We start from the raw sequence: 25,512 nt of genomic DNA, 5'->3' as shown, positions 1-25,512 counted from the left end.
CTATCATGTAGTTGCTGGGGGTGGACCTCAGGGTGTCAATCTTGCCAGTAATGACCTTTACTCACTGAGCCATCTCACTGGCCTAAGGGTGCTAGAATGTCCAAGGAGACACCACAGTTGGATTTTATGGTGGCCAATCTTCTGATCAGCCATGTTTAAGCCTCCTTGTAGTCAAAAGTGTTATTGTGGCCCATGATTCCAGAATGAAGTGTCTACAGGGCTTGAAGATTTTTACATTGCGTAGTGCCTCTGCATGCAACCACAACAGAGGTACACCACCAAGTGATTAAGCCCTCACAACTCCAGAGCTCATCTCTCCTTGACAGCACCAAGGCGAGAAGTTGTTTTCCAAATCTGCTATTTTCCTTGTTCACCTGTTATCCTGATTTCTCCTGGAGGTCAGACTCTATTATGACCTTCTCTGAGGTTTCCACTCTGGTGCAGTGTGGATAGAATTTAGAATTACTTATAGTTAGCCTTATTTCTGTCATTTTTTCCTGCTCCAGGGGTATGCCTTAGTGTTTCTGAACTTAGCTATAGGTGAATAGTGCAATGGGAAGGGGCATGGCCTACTCAGCTGGATGATAACACTTCATGGTCTCAGCCTGGTACCTTCCTACTCTACATCCATGGTGACTAGGCTAGTGTCATTTACAGAACCATATACAGAACCAAATTTGACAGTCGTCAAATTAAAGTTGGTTTTTGTGAGACCTATCATAATTTTTCAATGTTCTGTGAACCAAATAAACAGGAGAGATTTTTAGCTCTTGAGACTTTTGACTACTCTCCATGAACTACTTACTACACCTGCCTCAGCCTGTGAGCTCCCACACTGGTTTTCTAGTCTGAATATGTCTCTGTATCATGGCTCAAGGACTTCAAAACTGGACACAGACCATATAATCACCTCCTTGTATGAAATAAGAGACACTATGTGGCCACATCTTTTAAAACCACAATGTCTATTTGGACATAAGAATGCCAAGATTATGCCATAGTCACTTTGAAGGTGAACAGATGATACCTCAAGTGTAGGAGAAGCTGGATATCTTCTGGGATTCTTCCTTTCCATTGAAGAAGTTAGACGAAGACAGGAGCTGACTGTAGCAGGAGGTGGGCTGCAGAAGCAGGAAGCTAATGACAGGGGATTTTCTTCTTGCACCCTTGTTCACCCTCCTTTACCATGCCCCCATCCTCCAGCTAAGAACTCACCACAGCCGTCCTTACACAGGTAAGCAGGACTTGCTTTCATTCCCCCTCATATTTCTTCTATTTTTGGTATGCTTGTATCACAGTGCTCTCTGGGTTCTTCATTATCCACTTATTTTCTGTTTGATTTGCCCCCTTCTCTGGCTAGCAATTTCACTGGTGTAGCTCAAAATTACTTTTAACAGTGTCTTTCAACTCATTTAAAACCACCTCCCCTTCATGCTAGACTAGGCTTTCTCCTAAACTAATCTCTGTGGTAGCAAATTAAGGTCAATCTACATTAGATATACCACCAATCAGAGTTTATAATGAGAATCCTTCCACTTATTAGTTTTGTTTTAAATTAAGTGGAATGATAAATGGGAAAGACTCAGAGAACTGAAGACCACGGCCGGAACTCTCCAGGCGAGAGTAGGGAGGGGTTCAACATGTGGAGAAGGTGCCCCTCCAGACATCCCCACACCAGAATAGCAGAGCAAGCTGCCTTGTAGGGATGAATTCTCATGGACCTGTTGACAGGTCCTGGACAGTCCTGTTCCTGATGTTGAAGAACTTCAGGGCACAAAGGCCAGGTAGTTCTCACACTCTGTAAGTCTAGAAGTTTAAACATCCAGAATATAGCAAACTCATAAGTAAATACTATTCTTAATGCATTGGCAATTATTGTGACTGACTGATCACCAGCTTACATTCAGGTTCTTATACTCAGAATTCTCAGGGTGCTGTGCCATATGGTGGCATGGGATTATGGGGATAGCTGGTCCCTGGCATCGGCCTTTTCCTTTTTACTCCTATCTCTGACTTGCACAGAACCTTTGAACATGTGCTTGTGATGCCATGATGATCTATTCTTGTTTTGTGCAAAAAACCTGGGCAGAGGCTTAGCAAGTGTAGGGCAAGTGTCCTCAAGGCTCATAGACAGAGGCAGGCTATCATTCTGAGTGTGGGTATGATCCTGATAGGTGGGTAAAATGGCATTATGGACTCTAGGTATCATTGGCCTCTTGGCCCCATGTACCTTTTATTCTATGGGGTTGAGGGCAGTCAGAGGAACTGGATAGAAAGCAGGGATTCTCCAAAATGTAGGGTCAGGATTCAGCCCTCTCTTGTGGTCAAAAGGTCACAATGGCAAGGGGACCTTCTAGGGAAGGAGAAGCAATACAGTGCCCACATTGACCAGGGGCAGTGGAGACAATTCACTAAGTAACTACTATTCTTTCCCAGTTGTAGCAAAACTTCTTTCTGTTCTCGGGGAGGGTTAACTAATCAGGAGAGTGAGTGCTTTCACCTGACTCCGGAGGAGAGGTGCAGAGGTAAAATAGTGCACAATCAAGTACATCAGCTGTAATCACACAAGTCAACACAGTTTGACAATCAGAGCAGTGACCATTTTCCTGCCCCAGGCTCCTCCTGCACCACAATTTGATTGTTTTTTGATCAGTTTATGGATAGGCTTTCTGGTTTTATTTTTTTGTTTGTTTGTTTTTTTTTTTTCAATAAAAGTGAAAAGGAGAACCCCTCCCAGAATTACTCCTTGAAGGAAATAAAACATAGCAGTCCATGTTGTGACCTACCTGGCACTCACAGTCAGGTCATCTTAGTGTGATTCTTCCATTGGATGTAATTGGATTCACCATGCCACCCACAGAACACTTAACATCCTCCCCTCTGATTTGGTTTATTGACATAACCGGTCATAGAATTGCCTTCACTCTCTCATAGTTGCATCTCACTAAGACCCAAATCCTGAGATGCCCCCAGATATGCATTCTCTCTAACTGCAACGAGGAATTAACTTGTTTAATTCTAGTCATGGAGGCTGCCACTTTCAACCTTCCTGAAAAGTCTGTTTACACATTTTTTTGTTTTTGGTGATTCTAGGAATGGAATGGTTGGCTGTGCTACAAGGGTGTGCTTAATTTTATTAGACAGTTTCCAATTATTTCCCCAAGTGGTTGCCACATTTTGCAGTCTCATCCCTATGAGGCAAGTGCATGGATTGCTCCACATCTGCCCGGAACTTCATGTTTTCACTCTTTCAGATTTGGCCACCCAGGAGGTATAATCTAGGAGTTATTTGCCATTTTAAATTCACTCCCTTATTCACTGATGATATTAGCATTTCAAAAATGTGTGTTTATGTATTATATCTTTTTTGGATTAAATAACTCCCTCCCTCTTTAAATTTGGTTGTTTGTCTTTATTGTGTTACAATAATCGCTAGAGCTCATTATATTTTGCAGATATTTATCCTTTTCATGGTTTATTTTCCCCTTTAGAGTATAAAGAACAACCTTTAACAATTTGGTAGAGGCTTAATTATCCATTTTTTATATTGTAGTTTGTGCCTTTTAATTCTAAGACATCTGTGCTGGTTAGTTTTTGTCAACTGATACAAACTGAGACTCCTAGGAAGAGGGAAACTCAGTTGAGTAATCGATCCCATCAGATTGGCCTTCAGGTATGTCTGTGGGCATTTTCTTGATTTAGTGATTGATACGGGAGGGCCTGGCCCATTGTGGGTGGTGACACTCTCCTAAGCAGATGGGCCTGAGATATATTAGGAAAGTAGCTGAATAGACCAGGGAAAGATGAATTAGAAGGCAGCCTTCCACCATGACCTCTACTTTGATCCCTACCCCAATTTCCTTCCATAATGGACCATGGATGATAACCTGTAAGGTTAAGTAAACACTTTCTTCCCTCAAGTTGGTTTGATCATGTTTTCTCACAGCAACAGAAAGCAAACCAGGACAGAATTAGTACCAGATTGTAGACTATTGCCATGATGCCCCTGACCATGCTGTTTGGGGAGGACTGTGAATGCCCTTGGAACTGTGGGTTGGAAACAGCCATGGAGAGCCTAGAGCTTCATGAACTGCTCTTTAGGAGCTTGCAAGAGAGTACAGAAAAGAACATGTGGAGGTCTGGCTTGTGAAGTTTTAGAAGAGAATGTTTGTTTTCTTAATAGAAGGATAAAGATTTTCCCCTATTCTTTTCTAGAAATCTTCAATGTCTTATTTGTATTTTACACCTCTAACATGTTTTACCCACACAGGCCATTTTTAATTGCTGGGTACCCTCTTCTGACTGGTAGCCACCACATTGAATGACTGGAGACGAGGTGTATCAATATCATTGACCTTTTCAAGAGTCGGTCTATGACTCTGATTTTTCTCTGTGACTGTCCTGTCCAACTTTGTGATTCCTGTTTTTTGTTTGTCTCTTTGTTTATTTATTTTTGCTACTTTGGAAGTAGTGGCTTGTTCTTTGTGGAGTTTTTTCATATAGAAATTTAGATTGCAAATAAGATGTTTTTCTTTTCTATATTTAGCCCACACATTTTTAAATATTTCTCTATCATAGCCATACATTCTAAGATGTATTTTGATTTTGTTTTTGATTCCTTCTTTTACCTTTGTGTCATTTAGACTTAATTTTGTAATTTTTGCTTTCAGGTATCTGGCATTTTTCTAGATAGATTTTTTTAAAATTAATGTGCATTTTTTGTTCTGCTATAGTCAGGGAACTCATAGTTTTAATTTTAAATGTATTTGATGCATGTTTCATTGGCTAATATGTGGTTGCTCTGTGAACATATTTGTGCCCAGTAAAAAAGAGAAGTGTTTTTACTCCTACTGAATAGAGAACTCTATTGCCAATTGGTCTTTGTGAATATGGTAGCCGTGTGTGTGTGTGTGTGTGTGTGTGTGTGTGTGTGTGTGTGTGTGTGTGTAGCTAACTACTTTTTATCAATACCTGGGAACAGTCTTGACATACATAATAATAATTGTGGATTTATGTTGCTACTTAGTGCTGCTGATTTTCTTCATGTGCTGTCAGGCTCTGGGTGTTATGTGCACACACATTTAGGACAGTTATGCCCTTATGATGAACCTTGACCCTATTATCACTTAGCTGTCCCTTCTTTATACCTGCCAGCGTTTCTGATTCTAATACCTACATGTCTGAACTAATGTGGCAATGCAAAATTTATTTTGAGAAATATTTGTCTGGCATACCTCTTTCACCCATATTTATTCATTATTTGTGTGGTGCTAGAAATAGACCTCACACTTTCTAAGCAAGTGCTTTATCACTGAGCTAACTGTCTAGTCCCAACCTCTCACTGTTGAGGTCTATGTTTGTCAACAAGGCACATTTCTCACCGACAGTAAGACTCGGTCTAACTTTTTAAACTATTCTTTCAGTTGTGACTGTTAATAGAGATGTCTGACTCTATTTCATTTAGTGACATTGTTGTATGGGCACTCATCTGCCACCTGGCTATTTCTCTTCTACCTGCCACATCTTCTCTTTACTTCTGATTTTTTTTCTCCTTTCCAGTAATTAAATTTAAACACCACTTTCATTCAGCCTACTTTGAGCTGATTCTCTATTCATTGTAGAGTTTCAATATAGTTTGAACACATCACCATCCAGGTAATATTAAAATAATAGAAAAAAAATAGCTGGGCGGTGGTGGCACACGCCTTTAATCCCAGCACTCGGGAGGCAGAGGCAGGCAGATCTCTGTGAGTTTGAGGCCAGCCTGGGCTACCAAGTGAGTTCCAGGAAAAGGCGCAAAGCTACACAGAGAAACCCTGTCTCGAAAAACCAAAAAAAAAAAAAAAAGTTAATATTGAAAAGAAAATTAGGTAACATTAAAAGAACCTGTGTGTGTAAGAGTCTCACCATGCTGTGTCTCCTTTCTCTTTCCTGCAATTTTAATCACTCATTTTATGTTTTTTATCATATTAGTTTACTATTTTATTTTCTTGAAATTGTCAATTATCCACTAAAGAGATTATAAAATAAGATAAAATGTTTTTTATATTTAAGCCCATATTCACCATTTATTGCTATTGTTCATTCATTTTGTAAATTGAAAATTGCTTCAATTTTTAATGTGTACGTGCATTAGTGTGTGTGTGTTTGTGTGTGTGTGTGTGTGTGTGTGTATTTATATGTGCATGTATGATGTGTGTGTGGTGGTATGGGCATGTATGTATGTAAGTGTATATGTGTGGGTGAATATGTATATATGTATGGGAGGTACATATGTATATATGTGCCCATGTGCGAAGACTAGAGGTTGATGTTGGATGTCTTCCTCAACTGCTGTCCACTTTATTTTTTTGAGACAGAGTCAGAGCCTAGAGTACATCAGTTTGGCTAGATAGGCTGACCAGCAAGCCTCAGGGATGTTCCTGTTTCTATATCCATAGTGCTGGTATTATAAGAGTGAGTCACTGGTCATTGAACCTATTGTTTTATAGGGGCTCTCAGGGATCAAACTCAAGTCGAGTTACTTTACTGACTGGGTTATCTCCCCAGCCCAAAGATGGCCCCCCCCCCCCTCTCTCTCTCTCTCTCTCTCTCTCTCTCTCTCTATATATATATATATATATATATATATATATATATATATATACATGCATATTAGTTGGTAATATGTCAGCTGTGGGTTATTTTTATCTTCACATTTGAAATACATTTTTTTCTGGATATTGAATTCTAAGTTAATAGTTTCTTTAAAGGCTTAAAACTATTTGTCCATCACCTTTATTATTGTAATTGTGAGCATATGCATTATCTGTACAAATCAGTAACCCTCCCTGACATTCCATTCTCATGAAGACTGTGTTTTGGCCATGCCCCTGTTTCCTAACACCCTACATTACCCTCCCCTTCTCTCACTTCACCAAGACCTTTCTTCCCTCATGGTCTATCTGCTTTTTTCAGCTCACCCTTTCCTTTGCTTATTTTACTTAATGTGATTGCCTCTAGTTTTATCTACTTTCCAATATGATCTACAATCTTTGTATCCTTATTACTTTGCAAGGATGTGACTTTCCCCTCTTGTTTCTTTGTAATATTTCCTCTTTATCAGGTTTAGAAATTTATCATAATACACCATGGTGTGCTTTTGTTATTCTGCATTTCTTTGAGACATTGCATGCATGTATCTATGTGTTCTTCAAATTTGGAAAATTTTGATTAATTTCTTCAACAATTTCCTGTCCCTCTCCATATTTATCTCAGACTGATATACATGGCCATTTTCACAATGATTGTTGATTTATTTTAAGTTTTCTAATATTTCAATTGTATAGAATGTTGTGTTGGCTGTTTTTTAATGTCAACTTGACACAAGCTAGAGTCATTTAGGAAGAGGGAACCTCAATTGATAAAATGCCAGGTTGGCCTATGGGCAAGCCTGTGGTGCATTTTACTTATAGGTTATTGTTGTGGAAGAATCCAGCTCATGATTGTCAGTGCCACTCTAGGGATAGTGGTCCCTGATGGAATGATATAAGAAAGCAGGCTGAGCAAGCCATAAGGAGCAAGCCAGTAAGCAGCACTTCCCTATCATGTCTGCAACAGTTCCTGCCTCTGAGTTCCTGTTTGCTTGAGTTCCTGCCTTCCCTCAGTAATGGAATGTTACCTGGAAGTGTAAGATGAAATAAACCCTTTCCTCGCCAAGTTGCTTTTGGTCATGGTGTGTTGTCACAGCACTGGAAACTATAACTAAGATGTATGTGTTTCTGTGTCTCCAGGTTTACTCATTCTTTCACTCTCTCATCGGCTATTGATCACAATCTTTCGTGGCATTCTGCATCACCACACTCAGTGATAGTGACAGTGAAATTCTACTCAGTGACTTAAAATATGAACCATTCTATGCAATAACATGAATGACTCTCAGAAACATTATATAAACAAAAGAAACAGGTAATAAAAGGCTGTATTCTATATTACTGCATTGGTATAAAATCAAGGAGAAGTAGTGGCAGAGAAGATTACCTGATTGAAACAGCAGATACAAATGCTGGCAGAAAAGAGCAGCAAGGAACTACAACTGTGGGGTGTGAGAAACGATCCGTGTCCTAGTTGGAATGGTAGTCATGTCAGTAAACTTGTTAAACTCAATGGACTTGCATGACTAAGGTCAGAGGTAAAAAGGGTACACTTCTCAGTAACATTCTAAATCTAGGTATGTGTGGTATCTGCTCTAACCTTAGCTTCCAGGTGGCTAGGGTTGGGTGGGGGGACCTTGTATTTGAAACTAGTCTAGGCTACACAGTGAGTTCAAGGTCAACTTAAACTATATAGTGAGATCTTGTCTTGAAAAAAACAAGAGCTGGGGGGCGGGGGTGACTGGCATGTACAAGGCCCCAGATTTAACCTTTCTACTAGCACTAAAATAAACAAACAAATCCTAACAATAAAAACAAACCAACTTACTCTAGCTTTCCTGTACTTCTAGAGTCAAGTGAAAATGTTTCCATTCCTTCTGCTGAGGTAATTTTCCCAAGAGTACTGAGAAATTTAGTAACTTGTGCATTTTATGTCCAGGAGTTCAGTTTGGACACACACTCACACTCTCTCTCACACACACACACACACACTCACACTCACACTCTCACACCTATCTCTTTTCGTTTTGTTCTTGTTGTCTTTTTTCTTTCTGAGTGTAAGAAGTATATTAAAGACCGCGACTATAATAACTTTGTTGTATAAGTCTCTGTCACCTGTCATTTCTAGTTCCATTTCAATTCAATTTTCTCTGGTTCTGGTTCATATTTTTCTACATCTTTGCACATGTTTCATTGAAAACAGATGTGAATGTTTTGTATTGGAAGGTTGGATTTTGTAGTATTATCTTAAAGATTGCCACAGTTTGGCTTGCTTTTCAGGTACTTCATATCTATTTGACCTCAGTGAGTCTCCTTTTTTACTTCCCTAGTGAGGCATAGAGAAACATTTTGCTCAGGGATGATTAATCACCATACTAAGGTGATTTCATTCCAAGGGCATCTCCAGTGCCACAGGAACTGGAGTAAAGTCCATCCACAGCAAAGTCCAGAACTCTCTTGACTCTGGATCCTGTTTTCTGAAGCCTCTCTCCAGCTCACAGTCATGGTTTTTCTTCTATAGCCATACGTGCTCAGACAATGGCCTTTCATCAGCTCTCCGAGCTTTCTCTGGGGCTGTCTCCTTCACCATTCTCTTCCTGTGCAATATAGATAACATGATCTCCCTGAACCCTTACCTGTAGCTCTTCAGTGTGATGCAATCATTATGCTCTCCTTGGATTTCACTCTTCTGAGCCCTGACTAGAAAACACAGGCAATGAAAACACACTTCAGAATAGACCACAGTTTGGCATTCAGGTATGTTATCTTCAGTAGCCAGACAATTCTCTACTGCCTTGGCTGAATGGGTGAGTGTGGCCTTTTTCTCTGTGGACTGAATGTCTCTTCTCTCTTGCTCATGGCCTCTGCTTACTTGTGGCTTTACTACATTAAAGCTGCTCTTCCTTTTATACATGTCTCCTCTTCTGTCCTTCTCTTTTGTCTGTCTGATTATGTTGTCTAATTTGGCAGAATTCTTTATTCTGAGTTTTATCATAGTATGTGGGCTGGATGATTGTTGGAATAAGTATCCATTCTGGTCCAAGGACTTGTAAACTCGTAGCAAGAGCATGGAGTACCAAAGTGATGGCCCATTACTAAGGAATCACTCAGAAGTGTTGTAAAATGCCAGCAGGAACTGAGAAGTTTTCAGAAGGGACAATCAAAGATACCATATATCTTGTATTGTCTGTATAGTCTACAAGTCTTAACTAAATTATTGAATGAGTAGGAAGGTTAAGATATTCTACTTTGAGTAGAGCACTCAGCTAAGCTTCCTCTGTGCTTCTGTCATTCCTTCTGTGTTCCTTTGCAAACAATCTGGAGTTAGATAATTACAGGTGGGCAGATTCTTTATTGTTGAATGAAGTATGGTGTTTCATTTTTAGTAGCATCTTATCTCATGCCAGCTAAGCACCTCATTCCTTATCATCTCATATAGCAGATATGAGGATTCAATGAGACCTTTTATCTGGTCCCCAAACCCAGAGTCTGTATATAGGGTGTGTTTAAGAACAGCTAGGTATCTTTTTTTTTATACTCTCATGATTAGTTCTTTATTTAGACATATCCCAAACTCGAAAATTACTTTGAAATAGTTTCTCCTTCTCAGCATAAGGTCTTCCTTGTTATTATAATGTTAGTAGCATTAAGGGGCAGCAGATTGAGTAGCATACACATATTAAGTTTTGCTAATTTATGTTCCCATCTTAACAGGGGTTTTGCTTTTAAAACAGAAGTCATTAACCCCCACAATGTTAGAGTTAAATATATATATCTTTAGCAAATCTGAGCTAGATGCAGGACAACTCTACAGGAATGTTAATTTAGGAGAAAATTTCAGGGAGTTACTTTGGCTCATTCCGCTTTGAACAATTCCAATCAGCACAGTCAATTTCAAGTTTAATGTCTACAACTCCTAGAGTCAAAGGTCAGGTAAGTCCACTGTTTTTGTTGATAATCATCAGTCATCAAATGCTTAAAAGATGGAGCAACCAAGTTCACAGCATGGAGATTAGAAATGTTTTACAAAGAGAAACGATACCTGAGGTTGACCTCTGTGCTGCATCCAGCACAGCTCCAGGGATGGAACTGACTTGGGCAGTGAGGGAGTGAAGAAAAGACAAATAGATGGACAGAAAGCTGGAATTAGATGTTTGGGTTCTTAGCCAGAGAAACAGCAGCATCTCAGAAATTCAGTGTATTTATTATATAGAGCTAGATAGGAAGACAAGGTTATTGCACACAGCTAAACAAGGAGGTGGGGTTATTGCATATTGATAAAGGAGGAGGCAGGGTTTATGGTATACAGCTGGACCAAGGGGACAGGTTTAGTTAATTTCAGTAGGAGAAGTCTCTGTAATGCTGTAAATATCCAGGAGAGAAAGATATAGTGAATATTTTGTATACATACTATCAATATCCACATGTGGACCAGAAGGGAAGGCTTTGCCATTTCCTTCTGAGCCTTACCCTGCATAGAAGGCTTTCTAATTTCTTCATGGGTCTGAGGTTCTGGTGTCCTTGACATGGACATGCTCATGTAAACAATACATGCCCACTCAGGACTTTACTCATTCAGGGCTTAAATAGCGATACAGAGCATTTTCAACATTGATAAGTTGATCTATGTTTTGATTTTGTAATAGTCAATGATGGAAATGCCACTTTGCATAAATACAGAAAACTGGCCCATGGCCTGGCAGCCAGAAGACACCCAAGCACTGCCCTGCCCCCACGGCCTGGGGTGGGTGGGTGCCACCACATTGAACCAATGTGTAATGGAGAGGTGGGAAAGAGAAAAATGGTGTGTGCATTATGGAGAGATGGAACTGGAGATGTGATGGCAGTGACAGATGAAGGAGGGGGCTCTGAGGTCTACGTGCTTTCATTACCCAGTAGGGCCACTGGGATGGTATACAATAGCCTGGAGCTTATGCAGATGCAGACTCAGCCCCCAACCCTGATGTCCGGCTGTGGGATCCCCTGGTCTCTGAGATGAGGAAAGGTTCTGTAGCATGAATCTTAACAGGTCTTATTAATAAAATCAAACCGAAGCCAGGTGTTGGGGTGAATGCTGGAAGATCAGAGAAGCAGAACAAGCCACAGCCACCTCACCTTGCCAATTTCTCAGCTGATCCTATTTCCTTAGACTGGAAACCTTTGAGTCCTTATCCAAATGGATCTCAGCTGAACTGCTTCTCAAAAGTCTGAAAGCTTAGCCAGTTATAGTTCCTCGTCCTGTCCGCATGCCTTAAATACCTTTCTGCCTCCTGCCATTACTTCCTGGGATTAAACGTGTGAGTCACCATGCCTGGTTGTTTCCAGTGTGGCCTTGAACTCACAGAGATCCAGAGGGATTTCTGCCTCTGGAATGCTAGGATTAAAGGCGTGTGCTACCACTGCCTATCCTCTATATTTAATATTGTGGCTATTCTGTTCTCTGACCCCCAGATAAGTTTATTAGGGTGCATAATATTTTGGGGAACACAATACCACCACAAGTTTCATCTTCTGGATTGGACCTCCTCAAAGGACCACTATGATCTGAGATACTACAAGAGGCCATGTTGGTGTCAGTGGTCCGTGCTGCTGCTCCAGACCACCATGAAGCCTAGGATCCATGTGGACATAGGCAGTGTGTGCTGCTGCCCGATGCCTCGGTAATGCCCTTAGGTGTTGCTGCCTTAAGGAGTCATCTGATGTGAGTGGCATGTGTACCCACCTGAGACCATGTTGAGGCTTGTGGTCCATGTAGCCACTGAGGGCCATGAGTGGGTCAGTGGTCCTGATACAGCCAAGGGCTGTGTTGATGTCTGCAGCCATGTAACGCTGAAGTCTATGCAGCTGTCCATCATTGGGCTGAAGTCGTGTTAATGTCCATGGACGTGGGAGAACTGACCCGGCTCCTCACTGGCCCGGCTCCTCACTGGCCCGGCTCCTCACTGACCCGGTTCCTCACTGGCCAGGCTCCTCACTGACCCGGCTCCTCAGTGGCCGGGCTCCTCACTGGCCGGGCTCCTCACTGACCCGGCTCCTCGCTGGCCGGGCTCCTCACTGACCCGGCTCCTCACTGGCCCGCTCCTCACTGGCCCTGCTCCTCACTGGCCCGGCTCCTCACTGGCCCGGCTCCTCACTGGCCCGGCTCCTCACTGGCCCACAGCACTGCTGTGCAGGTGGTGGCTTGGGCACTGGAGAGCTCGCTCTGCCCTGCTTAGGCCACCACAGGGCTCTCCTCAGCTGTTGGCTTCTGGTGAAGATGCAGGCAGAGAAAGACATATCCTCCTTTGGGAGGCTGGTCACTAAGAATTTGACCATGCTCCAGTGAATATATGGACAACACAAAATGGACTCGTTTTTTGGAGGAAAGTCATGGGGAGAGGGGATGGACACGGGAAGCCTGGGAGGTAATCATGATTGGGGTACATGATGTCAGATTCCTAAACAATCAATAAAAAATAATTAAAAAAAAGAACTTGCTACCATCAGCACTATCTGCCATTGATGTATTTTTTTGCATAATCAAGTATTATCTCACACAGATGTCTGATTTTATTAAATCTAAATTTCTAATAAGTAAAAACATAAAATAAAATAAATACAGAATGCTGAATGCCAGAAGTATGTTCAGGGTCATTCAGAAAATTTTAGAAATTCTGCTCTAATTCCAAGTCAAAATTCATTAATTTTTCAATTGATGAATTCAATTTATTAATTATTCAATAATTATTATTTTTCTTTAGGGATTCAAGCTGGCAACTCAAACACTTTTTAAAGGAAACAAATATTCGGATGCCATGGGGTCTAAAAGCACTTTAATTTCATATTTACCTGTTGAGGAATGATGGTAGGAAAATATTAAGTTTTCTATATTTAAGTCATTATATTTAGAGAAAAGCAGGAAATGTTGTATGCTTAGTAAAACATTGCCGTTCATAATATTCAGTAGTCTTGAATCTGAGCTGAGGTGTTCCAGGTAGTGTTGGCTAACAATCATAGCTGAGGTACATGTAGAGCACTTTTTTTACAGAACCAGGTGATAGCACATGATACAGCAGGAGCAACTGCTGCCAGAAACACATCGGATTCATCATACTGTGGTGACAAATAAAGCTTGCCTGAAGATCGGAGTGCAGAGCTAGCCACTAGTTAGCTATAGAGGACAGAGAGTGGTGCACACCTTTAATCCCAGCACTTGGGAGGCAGAGGCAGACAGATCTCTGTGAGTTCAAGGCTATCCTGGGATACACAAGATTGATCCAGTCTAAAAGAGAAACAGAACCAGGTGGTGGTGACACACGCCTTCGTTCCCAGCACTTGGATCTCACACCTTTAATTCCAGTACTAGGGAGGTAGAGACAGGAAGTGATATGGCTGGGCAGAGAGAGGAATATAAGGCAGGAGGAGACAGGAGCTCACCCCTCTTTCAGGCTGAGGATTTGGTAGAGGTAAGAAGTCTCTCTAGTGGCTGCCTCCTTTACTGATCTTTTAGCATTTCCCCGATTTCTGGCTCTGGTGTTTTTTATTAAGATCAGTTAGAATTCATGCTACCTCATACATTGATCTTAAATTAATTTTTTTCACTCATGTTCAAGAAACCTTTTGGCTTTGCCAAGATTTTCTTGCCACTCATGTTCACTTACATGACCCCCATATGGTTCATGACCCACAGTTTAAGAAGCTATGTCCTCAAGGAATTAGGAGTCCCCAAGCCTTGTCTTCTCTTTCTCATCAGCTATGTGCTGAATGCTTTCTCTACCAATGGTGGGATGCAGTGGAGGAGTGGGCATTGGAAGAGAAGAGTTGCCAGACACAGTCCAGCTCTTCAGCATTTACAAGAATCTCTGTTAAACTGATCATCCTCCTACTCTCAATTACCTCTGTGAAACCTCTGGTTGGCCCTTCTCTGCATCTACCTGCTTGGGAACATCTTGCTCTCTAGTTATTTTAGCAGTGTTTTAGGCTATGCAGCCAAACAAATATTATACTATTTGTGAAAAACTGAGGTCAATACAATTTCTTCCCAGGAAAATTATAACTGTTTGTATTGAGATTGGGATTTTGAGATTAGGGTAGGGGAGAGGGGGAAAAAAGTAACTGGGGTCCCTAAAGCCCTTATCTCTTTCCAGAGCATCAGAGCTAAGACTATAAGTTTATTCTTGACAGAAAAACAGCTTCCCATCTCTCAGGCCCCAAAGAGAATGAAGAGCTATTCACAAATCTCACTGTCAGGGGCACTTATGTTACGTGGCATGTGTTTGGGTTTCCTGGGACTTCTCTGGACTTTGTGATTTCATTCCTGATGCCAGCATGGAGATCGCTGTATTAGCCACATCTCCACTTGCTGTGGCAAACTACTGACAAAAGTGACTTGTGAGAAAAAGGGATTACTTCTGCTCAGAGTTTAAGGGTACGTACGGTTCATCATGATGGGGGAGGTCTTTGTGGCAGGAGCCTGAGGTAGTTGGCCATATTGCATCCACCATCAGGAAACAGAAAGAAACAAATGCTGTTCTCTTTTTATTCAGCCCCTCTTCTTTTTATTCAGTCTAGGACCCAGTCCATTAGATGGAATCACCCTCATTTATGGTGGGTCTTCCTACTCAACCTCATCTACCTGTGACATTATCAGAGGCTTGTCTCTTGAGTGATTGTAGATTCTAGTCAAGGTGATGATACTGACCATTGCAAGCATGTTCAGTCCATGTCACAGATGTCACAGTCTTGTTCCAGGTCCGGGTCTTGCATTGAACAAAACAGGGATTGGGGATTTAACTCAATGGTAGAGCACTTGCCTAGCAAGTGCAAGGTGCAAGGCCCTGGGTTCAGTCCTCAGCTGCGGGGGTGGGGGGGGGGAGGGGTGGGGGGATTGGGGGCAGAACTTACCAAAACAAAACAAAGGCTGTTTTACTGTATTAGTTGTTTTTCATGCTGTGGTAAAATATTTAACAAAGTCAACTTAAGGAAGGAAAGGCTTATTTTGGCTCACAGTTCAAGGTGCAATCCATCATGACAGGGAAGCCATGGTGGCTGGAGTATGAGGCGGCTGGTCACATTACATACACAGTTGGGAAGCAGAGAGGTGAATACTGGTGACACTCACCTTTTTACTCAGTCTAGAATCCAAGCCCATGGGATGATGTCATCCACGTTTAGGGTGCGTCTTTCCACCTCAATTAACTCAGTCTAGAAACTTCCTCATGAACATGCCCAGGGCTTTGTCTCCTCACTGATCCTAGAGTTTGTTAAGCTGATAGTATTCACCATTACGTTGTGTCTTCAGAGCTCAGGGTTATTGCAGAAAGTTTTTGAGCCAGAGGCATCTGAATTCAAACCCATTCTGTCTCTTATTATCTTCATGACCTTCATTTTCTCATTTACAAGCTGAAGGTAATGACACTTTGAAGGTTGATGTAATTTTAAGTGTATATCTGTCTTTTAATTTGTTATAAGAGTTTATTTTTCATTAAATGAATGCTGGCTGAATATCAAAGATATCTTTGAAGGAAATTATACTTCCAAAGGAATGTGATACCTAGGTTGAGAGAGATGCAAGGAAGAGAGGAAGAAGTAGCTAACACTGACTTTGGAGGACACTGGTGCAGCAGGTATTGGGAGGGTGGAGGATGCTGGGAACTGGTTGTAAATATCCAGATCTTCCAAGATATTCAGCTATGCAGAACCCCTCTTGTCAGTCCCAGGCTGCTTTTCTCTGGGAGCATACCCCCAAAAGGGCCACCTCCAATGCACAATCAGTATTAATGGTCTGAGATTACTAGCTTTTTGAAGTATCAGGATGAGGTTTCCATAGAAATGACCCTTTTCAGCCATCCCATCACCAGAATAGGTCAGTTCGGGCTTTCTCTCAACCATTGCCAGTAGTCTATTGTGGATGCAGAGATCCACGGCCAAGCCCCAGGTGGAGCTCCAGGAGTCCAATCGGCAAGAGAGAGGAGGGATTATATGAGCAAGAGATATTGAGACCATGATTGGAAAAAGCACAGGAACAAATAGCTAAACTAGTGGAAACACATGAACTATGAACCAATAGCTAAGGACCCCCCATGGAAGTGGATCAGACTCTCTGGATAAGTGAGACAGTTGATTAGCTTGAACTATTTAGGAGGCCCCCAGGCAGTGGGACCAGGACCTGTCCTTAGTGCATGATCTGGCTTTTTGGAACCTAGGGTCTATGCTGAGAAACTTTGTTCAGCCTAGGTGAAGGGAGGAGGGGACTGGACCTGCCTCAACTGAATCTACCAGGCTGAGCTGAATCCCCAGGGGAGTCCTTGCATTGGAGGAGGTGGGAATTGGGGGGGTGGATTGGGGGAATGGTAGGGGGTGAGAGGAGGGATGACAGGGGAATCCGTGGCTGATATGTAAAATTAAATTAATTATAAAATTTTTTAAAAATGGCCCTTTTCTCTACACCTTTGTCAAAGATTAAGGTGGACCTGTTCCCTCCCTCTCATCTTATAAATCTCAATCTCTCTGTGTATCTGTCTTTGTTATTCTCTTTTTTTTATCTATCTATCTATCTATCTATCTATCTATCTATCTATCTATCTATCTATCATCTACTATCTACTATCTATGTATCTATATATCTATGTATCTATCATCTATCAATCTATTTATCATCTATCTACCAATCATCTACAAAACTATCTATTCATCTATCATCTATGTATGTATGTATGTATGTATGTATCTATCATCTATCTATGTATCATCTATGTATCAGGTATCTATCTATCTATCTATCTATCTATCTATCTATCTATCTATCCAGCTATCTATCATCTATCAATCTATCATCTATCTGTCATCTAGCTAGCTAGCTGTCATCTATCATTTAGTTATATGTTTGAGATGGCACTTAGGGCCTTCATGCATACAGGCAAGCACTTCACCATTGAGATACATTCCCAGCACTTTTTGTGGGTTTTTATTTTGAGACAGAGGTCTCATTAAGTTTCCTAGGCTAGTCTTGAACTCACTATGTAGCTCAAGCAAGTCTTGAGCTTTCAATATTCCAGCTCAGTATCCTGAGTAGCTGAGATTATGATTTCACCTCACCTCAGTCATGGCTGTGGTCCCTTTCGTATAAGATCCGGAGTATTTCTGTTCCTTTGAGAGTGTTTTCCTTTGTGTAGAAACATGCTTCACTTTCCTGATAGAAAGTACTACCAGGATGCTATCAGTCTAGGGTTACAAGGAGTCAGTATTCATGGCAGGAGTTTGTGTGTGTGCGCGTGAGGTTGCATCATTCAATGTTCTGCTTCTTCAAACATGCATGGAACAAGAATCCTTGGATATCTTAGACACAACACATTCATGTACATTGTCTCTCTTCTTTACAACAAATGCAGGCATTCTTATGCTGTTTTGCAGACTCTAAAATAGAATCAATAAAGTAGCTTACCCAAAAGTACATGAGATAAGTGGAAGGGCTAGGATTTGAACCCACCACCAACTGTCAAATTTGGCTTCTTTCCGAACAAGGCTCTATGTAGCAGTTTCCCCAGTGAGGAGGTGACTCTCCCCAGAGAAGCACAAATGTTAACATCCAGTACAAACTGTGCTATAGCTTTAGAGAATTTTAGGATCCCTTCTGAATTTGGCCCAAACTATGACTTTTCTTGGTAGAAGCATGAATGTGTGTATCAAATTTTGTATCTAATTTCTAGAGCTTAACTGAAGTCCTAGCCTTATCCTAGGCTAGATGCTAGGAATTTCTTACCTAACCACAGCACAGATCTGTACTAAAGATCAAAACATATTTTGCCAAACAAAAAGAATTTCCCACCCAGTCCAGTTTGTCAGTGTGTGGATAAGCAAGCACTAAGAAAGAGGAAGGAGACATTTAGTCCCCTCAGGCTGGAAGCCAGTCCACTTGTGTATTATTACATAGTAGGACTGCCCATACTCAACTAGGAAATGTAGAGCACTCAAGCAATGAATTCCAGTCAAGGTGAGGGGAGGAATGGGCAGTAATTACATAAACACTGATTTCCAGTTCAAATCACTGCTGGCTGCAGAGGTAGAGTGCATGGGTGGCTTTTGTTCCTTCAGGTGTTTATTAGTCCAAGAAGCCCGAGTCTCAGACACCTCATTTACTGGAAGCAGTTTGCACACAGAGGACTTGTGACATCAATATTCCAGCCTCTCTTCACACAGACAGATCAATGGCCGGTTCTTACCCGACAGCATCACAGACATTTTTCCCTGGATCGAAGCAGGAAGAGAAGAAATATAAGATAGGATTTGCAGCTGGCTGGCATATCATGATTTTATTGAAAGGCTTTACTGTCCCCTATTGCCTGGATCCCCAAATCTGTATAGTCAGGTGTCTCACTAGGCATAGAAGAGCAGCAACAAGGCCATGCCTGTCAGCGTGCAGTGTCGTTTGAGTCGAGTCCTTAACATATTGGGATGTTATGTTCTGGGATTCAAGCAATGTTGTGTTCTTATTAGAAAACCCACGCCATGTTTAAGTACAGATCCATCCCAGACCTGTTGAGGGTCCTCCCAAGGAGGGCCTATATACAAGGGGCAAATGCATGAAGTCACACTGTAACTTGGTTTAATTTCCAAAATGCACCACTCAGGGAAAAATCAGTTTTATAAACTATATTGATTGTGTGCCTGGGAGCATGCCAGGCAATGGAGATATAAGATGAATAAGACCCAAGGCATTTATTTATTCATTCACCCATCTACTCAACTGTCCATATTTTAAGGGAAAAAATGTCCTATGATTCTACACCAGCAGAGGAGTAAATACAAATCAAATTAAAGCCTTAAAGCTGGCTCCGGTGGTTCATACCTGTAATACCAACATTAGGGAGGCTAAGACAGAAAGATTGGTAAGAGTTTCAGGCCAGCCTTGGCTACATAGTGAGAACCCCATCTCAATTCAAAACAACTACAACAACAGCAGCAGCAAAACAGTTGATGAAATGGAATCTAGACTGATTCCATTTCCTGGCAATTGTGAATAGAGCAGCAATGAACACAGATGAGCAAGTATCTCTGTAATAGGACAACAGGGTCCTTTGTGTATATGTCCAGGTTTGGTATAGCTGGGTCATATGGTAGTGCTATTTGAATTGTTTTTAGAAATCTCCAAACTGATTTTCCATTGTGACTGTATCATTTTACTGATGAATGGGTAATGATAATGAGCTACATACAAACACGGTGGAATTTTATTCAGTTGTAAAGAAAAGTAAAGTTACAAAATGTACAAGAAAATGGATGGAAATGGTAAATATTATATTAAGCAAGGAACTCAGGCCCAGAAAGACACACACCACATGTTCTCTCTTATATGTAGATAGTTCTCTCTGATTTTAAATATTTGTGTTTAATTAGGAGTGCATGTAGAGGCCAGAAAACTAGGAAAGGGCTCCTGAAGTGATGAAAATCCTAGATGGAGAGACATAGGAACCAGTTGCAATATAAAAATAGAGGCAGGGCATACGAATGTTTAGGTGGGATAAGGAGTAGAAAAATGGTGACAGAGTCAGAAAAGGGTTAACTTAATCTAAGGATTATGAAAAACTCCATATGGAAACCTACTATTTTGTAAGCCAATTAAAAAGTATAATTATTGAAAGAGGAGTTGATGGAAGTGTCCTAAATGGATGGATAATGTGTACTCCTGGAAGCCATAGTTATGAAATGAAAACACTACTATCAGGTGTGGAATTCCCTCTTCATGAGTTTGTGGTCCAGAAGATCCTCAAATAGTATAGACTATTATTATTGCTGTTGGTTGCTCATCATAACTAGATAGTAAAACCCAATTGCTGAAGACATTGAATATTGTGGTTGCAGGACACAGAGAAATAAAGCTGGAGCCGAAATGGAAGCTTCCTCCCTGCTGGATAGCATTCATGGTACTGAAAGGTGGGTGCTATGCAGGTTGCTGGTGGTGATAGGGGCATCATTAATGGTCATATATAACTGTGAACCTTGATAGTATAACATTGACCTGCCAGGCAAGATGTGACATTTGGTGCAATAAGAGCATGTCTGTTATAGGAGTAATTATTCTGCTTTATGCCTGGGCTTGAAGCATGCTCCATAGAGGTAATTAATGACTGGTACTATAAAGCTGATCAATGCCGGGCGGTGGTGGCGCACGCCTTTAATCCCAGCACTCGGGAGGCAGAGCCAGGCGGATCTCTGTGAGTTCTAGGCCAGCCTGGGCTACCAAGTGAGTTCCAGGAAAGGCGCAAAGCTACGCAGAGAAACCCTGTCTCGAAAAACCAAAATAAATAAATAAATAAATAAATAAATAAATAAATATAGCTGATCAAAATTCCATGGCTTAGGACATCCTAGGTCCTGGGGAGTACCTACTACTGTCATTTTGCAAAATAGACATGTTATCAAATGCCTTCTAAATATTTGTTTTTAGCCATAGACTAGTGCAGATTTTAGATTTGGTCAAAGAAACTTCTTTCTGCAGTTGGTATTAGTTAATGTAGAGACCCACAACTGGTTAAAGTGCAGAGAGTGATTGTTAAGTGCTCAGCCCTAAATGGAACATGCATATAGTGTAATGGAATTAAGAGGTAAGGCTGATGAGGCTATTCTGTCACAGAAGGAAAGAAAGCACTTATGAGAAGGTTCATTCCTACAATGCACAGTTTTGCTAGCCAAGATGCCTTCAGCCCTGTGAGGCCCCAGCACTCATTCTTTCTTGGAGGTACATCTTGAAGGTATCATCTTGGGAACTGATGGCATACATCAACAGATAACCCAAACTATCTTGATCCTGGGAATTCTCACCCTACAGATGAGAGAAGAATGTGTTTCTGTGCTTTATAAATTACCTAGATTCTGAAGTTCTAGGATAGAAGCCTGCATGGACTAAGACCATGAGTTTTGGCAATCACATGTATTTCACTATTTCTGGTATAAGGATGAAGACTGCAAAGTTACTCAATGGCCAAATCAACAGGAACTTTATGTGCTATGAAGCTTGATCTTTATCTTGAAAACCACAAGGAGAAGTTGAAGGATTTTAATGGGTGCACATTTCCATTATAAATGGATAATGCTGTCTGCAGGGAGGAAGACATGTCAAAAAGGGGCCAGACTTTAGGATGGGATATAAGTTAGAAGGCTGTTTTTGTGTAATCCAGATTAACTCAAAATAAAGCAGTCATGACTACATGAGACAGGAAGTAAATATATTAAAAGGATATGCAAGATATAAAAGACTTGGCCTGTCTATTTGCAGGTATGAAAAAAAGAGGACATTATGAGGAGAAGAGTGCTGAATGGGAGAAATGCTGAACAAGAAGTTGAAAGCACCTAATGACAATACCTTCAAGAAGGTAAGAAATAGAAGGAACAATAGGCATAATAGGCAAGAGAGAATGAATTAAATGTTGGGCTATTGTGGATGTAGGAACAGTAGGCAAGAGAGGAAGCTGGAAATTCTGTTGAGTTAGTGTTATTGTAGGGACACTAGACAAGAGAGGATGTGTTCAGTTAATGTGGTTGTAGGAACACTAGGCAGGAGAGGATGCTATAAATTGGGTTGTGTTAGTGTGGTTGTAGGAACATTAGGCAAGAAAGGAGGCTGTAAAATGTGTTGAGTTAATGTGGATGTAGGAACACAAAGCAAGTAAGCATGCTCTGAGCCATGTTGAGGTAGTATGTTTGTAGGACACTTGGAAAGAGAGGTGGCTGTGAACTGTGTTGACAAAGTATGGATGTGGGAATACTAAGCAAAAGAGAAAGCTGTGTACTGCCTTGCATTGGTATGGTTGTAGGAATGCTATGCATGAGAGGATACTGTGTGCTGAGTGACCGACTGTCACTGTAGGAATATTAGGCAAGAGAGGGCTCGGTAAACTTTGTTGGGTTAGTGTTGTTGTATAACACAAGAAAAGAAAGGACACTATGAACTGTGTTGATTTACTGTGGTTGTAGAAGCACTCAGCAAGAAAGGCTGCTGTAAACTGCAAGGAGTTAGTGTGGATGTATGAACACTAGGCAAGAGGGGATATGTGAACCCATTGAGGTAGTGTGTTCTTATGAAGACTGGGCAAGAAATTACACTGAACCATGTTTACTTACTGTGGGTGTAAGAACACTAAGCAAGAGAGAACACTGGACCATGTTGTATTAGTGTTATTGTAAGAACACTAAGCAAGAGAGGATGCTGTGGATTATGTTGGGTTAGTGTAATTATAGAAACATTGGACAAGAGAGGGTGCTGTGATCTGTGTGGGGTTAGTGTTGTAAGAGTACTAAGCAAAAGAAGACATTATAAGTTGTGTTGAATTAGTGTGGTTGGAGCAACACTACACAAGAGAGGATGCAATGAATTCCAACGAGTTAGTGAGATTGCAGACAAGAGGGAATGGTGTGAAGGTTGTGTTAGTGTGGTCTTAGAAACAGTTAACAAGAGAGAATACTGTGAATTGTTTTGAGTTAGTCTGGGTGTAGGAACAGTAGGCAAGAGAGGACACTTTTTTTAAATAAAGTATTCAACATCCAAAGCATCACATGATATTTTTATTTTTATTTATTTAATTTTTAAGGATTTATTTATTTATTATGTATACAGTGTTCTCTTTGCATGTATCTCTGCAGGCCAGAAGAGGGAGCCAGATCTCATTACAGATGGTTTTGAGCCACCATATGAGTGCTGGGAATTGAACTCAGGACCTCTGGAAGAACAGCCAGTGTTCTTAACCTCTGAGCATCTAAGTATATTAGTTTAGTGTAGGTGTAGGAGCACTAGTCAAGAGAGATTGCTGTGCACTGAGTTGAGTAATTGTCATTGTAGGAACATTATTCAAGAGAATACAATGTAACTGTGTTGAGTTAGTGTGGTTGTAGAAAACAAGGCAAGAGAAGTTCCTGTGAAGTGCATCAAATTAATGTAGTTTTAGGAACCATAGGCAAGAGAGGAGGTTGTAAACTGGGTGGTATGATTGTGGTTGTAGGATACTAGGAAAGATAAGATGCAGTGAACTGAGTTGAATTAGTGTAGGTGTAGGAACACTACACAAGATAGAATGCAGTGAACTAAGTTGAGTTAATGTAGAAACACTAGGCAAGAGAGGATGCCTGGAATGGTTATTAATTAATTCGTTATTATTAATTAGTGGTTCTATGGACACCAGGGAAGAGACGACACTATCAACTGTGTTGGCTGAGTGTGGTTATAAGAACTCTAGGTAAGAAAAGACGCACTGCTGTCTTTTGAGTTAGCGTGGTTCTTGGAATACTATGCAAGGGAGGATTCTGTGAATTGTTTGTGTTAGTGTGGTTGTAGGAAAACTAAGCAGGAAAGGATGCTATCAATTGTATTTATTTATTTATTTATTGATTGATTGATTGATTGATTGATTTTTCGAGACAGGGTTTCTCTTATGTAGCTTTGCGCCTTTCCTGGAACTCACTTGGTAGCCCAGGCTGGCCTCGAACTTACAGAGATCCGCCTGCCTCTGCCTCCCGAGTGCTGGGATTAAAGGCGTGCGCCACCACCACCCGGCTCAATTGTATTTATTTAGTGTGTTTTTAGTGACACTCAGCAAGGAATATTTCTGAGAACTGAGTTGAGTTATTGTCATTGTAGGAACACTGTTTAAAAGAGTACAATATGAATTGTGCTGAGTTAATATGGGTGTAGGAACACTAGGCAAGAAAGGACCCTGTGAATTATATTGGAATTAGTGTGGGTGTAGGGCACTATGTATGAAAGGACAATGAACTATGTTCAATTTGTATGTTTGTAATAACACTAGACAGGAAAGGATACTGTGGACTGATTGTCCTACTGTGGTATAGCTCTCTTTGTAAGAGAGGCTGCTGTGAACTGCATTGGGTTAGTGTGATTGTAGGAAGACTGCAAGAGACAATGTTGTGTGCTATATTTAGTTGGTGTGCTTGTAGTAACACAGGTAAGAGAGGATGCTCTAGACTGTGTTGGGTTACTGTTGGTGTAGTAACACTAGGGAATATAGGGTCATCTGAATTGTGTCGGCATAGTGTATTTGTAGGACACTATGCATTATGCTATAAACTGTTTAAGGTAGTGTGCTTTTAGGAATACTAGGCAAGAGAGGATGCTGTGAACTGTCTTGAGTTAGTAAGGTTGTAGGAAAACTAAGCAAGAAAGGATGCTTTCAAATGTGGTGACTTAGTGTGCTTGTAGGAACATCAGGCAAGAGAGAATGCTCTTAACTGTGTTGGGTTAGTATTGTTGTTGAACCACTAGGCAAGAGAGGCTATTGTAACCTGTGTTGAGTTACTTTCATTTGAGAACACTGGTTAAGAAAGGAAGATGTGAAAGGTTTGGTTTAATGTGGTAGTAGGAATACCAGGCAAGAGAAGACAGACTGAAATCTGATACATTAGTGTGGATTTTGTAAGAGACAACACTATAGAAGACATGAACTAGTGAACTGTTTTGTATTAGTGTGGTTTTAGGGACAGTAGGACAGACAGGATGCTGTGAATACTTTTGGTTTAGTGTGGTTGTAAGAACTAGATAAGAGATGACTCTGTGAACTGCATTGACTTAATTGTGGTTGTAGCAACACTAGGCAAGAGAGGATGCAGTGAATTGCTTTGAGTTAGTGTGGTTTTAAGGACTCTAGGAAAGAGAGGTTGCTTTGAATTGTATAGAGTTAGTGTATATGTATGAACAATAGGCAATAGTGGATATGTGATTTGTTTGAAATAGTGTGCTTTTAGGAAGATTAGACAAGAAAGGATACTGTGATGTCTTGAGTTTTTGTGGTCATCGAACACTGTGTACTACACTGTGTTGTTGTTGCAGGAGCATTAGACAAGAGGATGCTCTGAACTGCATCGAGTTCTTTGGTTGTTGCAATGCTAGGTAAGC

At 40.9% G+C, this 25,512-nt stretch overlaps 1 long non-coding RNA gene across 1 annotated transcript; it reads left to right on the top strand.

Annotated features, from left to right (window-relative positions):
• The first annotated feature begins 1,011 nt into the window (after positions 1-1,011).
• LOC114702389 lies at positions 1,012-22,069 on the top strand. The gene is made up of 3 exons (XR_003735985.2): positions 1,012-1,234; positions 20,472-20,543; positions 21,886-22,069. It is a non-coding gene; the product is annotated as an uncharacterized LOC114702389 (long non-coding RNA).
• The last annotated feature ends 3,443 nt before the right edge of the window (positions 22,070-25,512 follow it).

The sequence above is a fragment of the Peromyscus leucopus genome, chromosome 15 (assembly GCF_004664715.2).
Source record: "Peromyscus leucopus breed LL Stock chromosome 15, UCI_PerLeu_2.1, whole genome shotgun sequence".
NCBI classification, from domain to species: domain Eukaryota; kingdom Metazoa; phylum Chordata; class Mammalia; order Rodentia; family Cricetidae; genus Peromyscus; species Peromyscus leucopus.
The sequence above is the reverse complement of the archived record's forward strand: the minus strand, read 5'-3'. Positions and strand labels throughout refer to the sequence as shown.